Below are 5,803 nucleotides of genomic sequence, written 5' to 3' on the forward strand. Positions count from 1 at the left end.
TACTGCTGATACTTCAACTACATGATACTTTTACTGCTGATACTTCAACTACATGATACTTTTACTGCTGATACTTCAACTACATGGTACTTTTACTACTGATACTTCAACTACATGATACTTTTACTGCTGATACTTCAACTACATGATACTTTTACTGCTGATACTTCAACTACATGATACTTTTACTACTGATACTTCAACTACATGATACTTTTACTACTGATACTTCAACTACATGGTACTTTTACTGCTGATACTTCAACTACATGATACTTTTACTGCTGATACTTCAACTACATGATACTTTCACTGCTGATACTTCAACCACATGATACTTTTACTGCTGATACTTCAACTACATGATACTTTTACTGCTGATACTTCAACCACATGGTACTTTTACTACTGATACTTCAACTACATGATACTTTTACTGCTGATACTTCAACTACATGGTACTTTTACTACTGATACTTCAACTACATGGTATTTTTACTGCCGATACTTCAACTACATGATACTTTTACTGCCGATACTTCAACTACATGATACTTTTACTGCTGATACTTTAACTACATGCTCATTTTATTTTTGATACGGACTCCGGACCAGCAGGGGGCGGTGTGGAGCTGCAGCTTCAACATGGAGATACAGAGGAAGTGTGTGTGTGTGTGTGTGTGTGTGTGTGTGTGTGTGTGTGTGGTGCTGATGCTGTGGAGATGGAGCAGAGGGAGTGGATCCTGCTCGGCTCTCTGTCGTCCGGACGGAAAACAACATTCAGGTAAGAAACACAACAAACAAACAAACAAACAAACAAACAAACAAAAGCCGCGTCGCAAACAGAGAAACGAACCGAACCCGCCCGGTCGAAGCGAACATCGAACACGAAACCGAAGCGACGTGATGCTGATGCTGAGGAGTCAGGCTGTCGCTGTGTGTGTGTGTGTGTGTGTGTGTGTGTGTGTGTGTGTGTGTGTGTGTGTGTGTGTGTGAGTGAGGGAGGCCACAGGAAGGATGTCGGACCAGTAGAGTCTCATTAGAAAAACCAAATCTATCGGATTTATTGTGTTTTATTAAGAAAATAAAAGCCTCGCGCTGCTCCGGATGTTGTTGGAACGTCGTGACATGGAACCACCAGGAGAACAGCGTTAGAACAACAGTAGAACAGAGAACAGCGTTAGAACAACAGGAGAACAGCGTTAGAACAACAGTAGAACAGCATTAGAACAACAGTAGAACAGCATTAGAACAACAGTAGAACAGCGTTAGAACAACAGTAGAAAAGGCTCGACGCTAAAGGAAGGGGACGATGAGGCGTTCAGGTGCTGCTCGGAGGGTGGGACTGAACAGCGCCGCCTGCCTCACTCAGCTGCTACCGTCTGATTATAAATGAGGGAGTCACCGTCAAGGTGGATTCATTAAATACAGCCCCCCGCATCCGGTCAATATTTTCAAAATAAAAAGATACAATTAAATATAAAATCAAAAAAAAAATAAATAAATAAAAATGTGAAAGTATTAAGGAGGTAGGAAACATGGTGGTTGTTTGTTTACAGTGGTGGAATATTTTCCAATCTTCTTAAATAAATAAAACCTACCAAAATAAAATTAACAATTTTCTAAAGGGAAAATATTACAGTTGTAGTATTTTGTTTTTTATTAAAAGTAGAATCCAGTATCAGATAGTTAGTAGCAGTAAAAAAAAAAAAAAAAGACGAAAAATATAGTTATTTGCATCTTTACGACACGGAGCATTGTGATTAATAATCTTATTTTGGTGTAATATGACAATATGAAAAGTAAATAAAAAATACTGATTTAATGTCTATGTTTTTTTAATCCAGAAAAACACAGTGGGCAGTTCCCATTTTGAGCCCTGAGTGATGTCTGCAGGTATTCCTTCAGACCGCATGCCTTAATAGCCTTCACCAGTAAACAAGGTGAGGCCTGGTTGTAATCTAAACAGATCCGCCAAGAACCTGATTCTACCTGCTTGTTGTGCTTATTGAGCTATATCTGCAGCTCAGGATTACTCTCATTACTGATTAATCTGCCAATTATGTTAATTAACCATTTTGTCAATAAAATGTCAAATACATTTTTAAAAATAATTTTTCCGGAGCCCAAGGTGACGTCTTCAAATGTCTCATTTTGTTCAACGAGCAGTAAAAAGTAAAAATCCATGTGCAGTTCTCACGTCAGAGGTTAGAGTTTAGAAAACTGCTGCTTGTACATGAATCTGTCGGTGGCTCAGGACCAAAATACAAAAAGGTCAAAGATCTGAAACAGAAATGTGATAAAAATGGAGAGTTTTCTGAAACGCTGATTCACGTTGACGCTGGACAGTGACATGTCCTGAGACGCTGATGGACATCGCTGCAGTTTGACACCACCGTGTGTGTGTTGTCTCTGAATATATTAATGTTCTATTACTGTAAGGAGCCGCAGAGAGCTGGTTCAGGACTCTCCAGAGACCAGGTCCACGTCCAGAGTCCCGTCTGTGGTTCAGACAAACCGCTCTGTGGTTCCGGTCGGTTAAAGATGGAGGTTCAGGTTGAATGTAGGATCTTTCTCTGAGCGGAACCTGGATCTGTGAGAGTCTGAACAGAACCAGAAACAGTTCAGCTGCTGGAGTCACAGGTGGAGGTTGTTCTGTGAGATCAGATATTTTGGTGGAAAATGTCTGTGAACATTTTACTGAGTCGTTCAGTATCAACGTATTTGCAACTTGCCAAACACGTAAATTAACAACATTTCCTCGTTAATTCCAGTTTCTCCTCTTTTTCTCTGTTTATATCTCAGTAAAGTCTCAGGCAATTAAACAATTAAATAATGTATCAAGAAAATGATCTACAGTAAAATAAAGTAAATCAGATACAAAATAATAAGTAAAGTTTATTGTATCTCCAGGTGTAATAATGGTACTGAGCACACACTGTTCCTTAAGGAAAGAAATGACATCATTAATGTTATCAACAAAACAGGAAAACATATTAAACTCTATAAATATATCTCAAATTAGTAATATATATATATATATATATATAGATCAAATAGTTACTGATGAATATAGTAATATATAATAATACATCGTTCAATAGTAAAAGTCAGGTGGATATTCCTAAAATCTGGACGTGAGGTGCAGGATTGTCCATTTAACAGGATGAACATTAAATAAACAAATAATGAACAACCACATCTTCAAATTAAAACAAAAAACATTAACTTTTATTTTAACATTTTTAACATAAATGTTCTTTATCAGCTGAGCTTTTATTATTGACATTGCATTGTTTTAATCATTAATTAAAACTATTTCTTTTTGAGAACTTAAATATTGCACCAGAGCAGAGCAGCAGGGACATTATGTAACTAAGGTGAATGTGAGGCTGAACAGTCTGTATGGAATAACACTGAAGTCTATACCAAGTGCTGATGCAGCAACACTGTACAGTGATAGCAATATACTGTAGTGTACATTAGTGCAGACATAATTAACTGTACATTGAATATAAAATATGATTCATTTCCATAGTGTTATACATGTTGACAGTATATGCAGACAAGCACTGAGAGATTAAATAAACATTAAGTTTACAGATAAATAAAGTAATAATAAAAACGATGATAATATAAAACATATTTATTAGAAAGGTGGAAAATGAAAGGAAACATAAAAAAATCCCACTTTGTTCTTTGTTGAGGGAAGTGTGCTTCAGAGGGAGTTTTATTTTGAAAGCGGTGGCCGGATGTTGTGGTTGTGGTTGTGTGACGGGGGCTTGACGCTGGTGGAGGCAGAGCTGCAGTGCGGACAAACAGGCTGGAGCCGGAGAACCTGACACCCACAGCCCGCCTCATCACCGCCGGCCCGGACACCCTCAGCCGGGGTTCTGGATCTGGTTTTTCCCCCCCGGTTTGACTCCTGGATCCGGTCCAGCAGGAGGGGGACCACTAGTCCGCATCCACTAGTCCGTCCGTCCTCCTCCTCCTCCTCCTCCTCCTCCTCTTCAGCTGCAGCAGCGGAGAACCGGAGGAGGACCCGGACCCGGACCGCAGCGGGGTTTTTAACTCCTGGACTCTGAGGGGAAATAAAATCTGGTTTTTGTTTCTTGCCGGACTCCCTGGTCCTGCAGGGGGTCTGCTCTGCACCGGACGGCCGGGCTGAGGACGGACCCGGTCTGGTTTGATATTGGGGACTGTTAGAGGAGAAATCAATGGTGGTTTAGTCCTGTGGGAGTCTGAGGCCCAAACCCCGGCCCCCCTTTAGAGGAACGGTGGGTTTTCTGGACCAGGACGTTTTGTGCCGAAATAAAATCCCAGATGAAGATTCCCAAAAGGCGGAAAAGGAGCGGACGGTGCGCCAGGTAGGCCTGACCCGGACCAGATCTGGCCCGGACTAGAGAGATCAGACAGTGGGTGTGTGTGTCCTGCAGTGATGCGCTAACGGAAGTGAATTTATTGATCCGCGTCTAAAACGTTTGATCAGAATCAGATAGACCGGGACAGATCCGGGTGGTGTCACCGTAATGATCTTTAATTCATAACTCGGGTCAGTCCGGGCCAGATTTATTGATCAGCAGGATGTGATGGTGCGCATGCGCACAGGGGACCCATGACTGTGCACTGCAGAGAGGAACGATTCAATATGAGTGATGCAGAGAGGGAAGGAGAGGCAGAGAGGAAGGGGGGGGGGGGGCGGTAAACCTGGACCAGAGCGGAAGTGTGTCACTGAAACATCCATTCAACCTTTAATTATTTCATTTTTCAAAATTCACCTCAGCTTGTTTTATTAATTAATATTATTAAAGCACCTTTTGTTGTCAGAGCAGAGCAGCAATAACATCACGTGACAAAGGTGAAGCAGGAAGTCTCAGGTACGGAAGAACATTTAGATTATATAAATATTCAAGACAAAGATTTGTGAGGGAGGAAGACAGGAAGTAATTAACAATCATTAATAAATATTCAACAAAAGAAGAAGTCAAAACATTTATTTAATTGTGTTATTTTAACATGAAATAATATTTGTGCATTTTTATACACAATATTCTTAATGAAGCGATCTGAGCTTTAATCATCTGTTGTCATGTTGTTGCCGGAGCAGAACAGCAGTTATATAACAAAGGTTAAAGTTAAGATCTTTCCTTAATCCCTGTTTTTAAGATTAAGACATTTATTTAAGACATTTTAAGTTTTGATCAATAATAAGAAATTAAAATTTTTGAGAAATGAAATGTTTCCAGAGCAGAACAACAATAATATGATGTAAAATCAGATCTACAGTTCTGATGTATGGAACAACTTTTGTACCAAAATTTTAATATTAATTTTTATTATAATATTTAATTAATTCAAACAAATAAAGAATAACAGCATCTTCAGGCAAATACATGTTAACTTACATTGTAAGTTTTAATCAATAATTAAAAATTAAAAATCGGAGAAATGAAACGTTGTTGCCGGAGCAGAACGACAATAATATTATTAAACAAAGATGAAATATATGTAGATGTACAGTTCAACGTTCAGGATAACGCTCTGAAATGAAGAGATTTAAGGACAATATTTATATAAGATCACAGCAAAGAAACAAATGAGTCAATATTAATGTTAATTAGAAGCTTCACTGAACATTTTTGTTAATTTGATGTAATTTTGTTTTTCATTTTTTCACATATTTATTCTTTATTTGGTGACTTGAGCAGACACCGTTCTCCGTTCGCTCTCTTTCCATCACTACAACGTAGTTTAGTACATCACTTTATGTTGTTATTGTTTCCTGCTGATAGTTTGCTTTGAT

General features: G+C 38.8%; 1 protein-coding gene across 4 annotated transcripts in view; it reads left to right on the forward strand.

The window, feature by feature from the left end:
- Positions 1-668: 668 nt before the first annotated feature.
- The window catches only part of ttbk1a (tau tubulin kinase 1a), a 53,178-nt gene continuing 48,043 nt past the window's right edge, over positions 669-5,803 (forward strand). For 2 of the 4 annotated variants that reach the window (XM_023426019.2, XM_023426021.2), the window contains exon 1: positions 669-784. The gene's annotated coding sequence lies outside the window, so the exon portion shown is untranslated. Of the gene's footprint in view, positions 785-4,239; positions 4,368-5,803 lie in introns of those variants that run through there. The other 2 variants (XM_023426020.2, XM_087179225.1) reach the window with 1 other exon arrangement.

Source organism: Seriola lalandi, unplaced genomic scaffold, assembly GCF_002814215.2.
Source record: "Seriola lalandi dorsalis isolate HSWRI2012SDOR001 ecotype SW California unplaced genomic scaffold, Sedor1 jcf7180002054800, whole genome shotgun sequence".
NCBI classification, from domain to species: domain Eukaryota; kingdom Metazoa; phylum Chordata; class Actinopteri; order Carangiformes; family Carangidae; genus Seriola; species Seriola lalandi.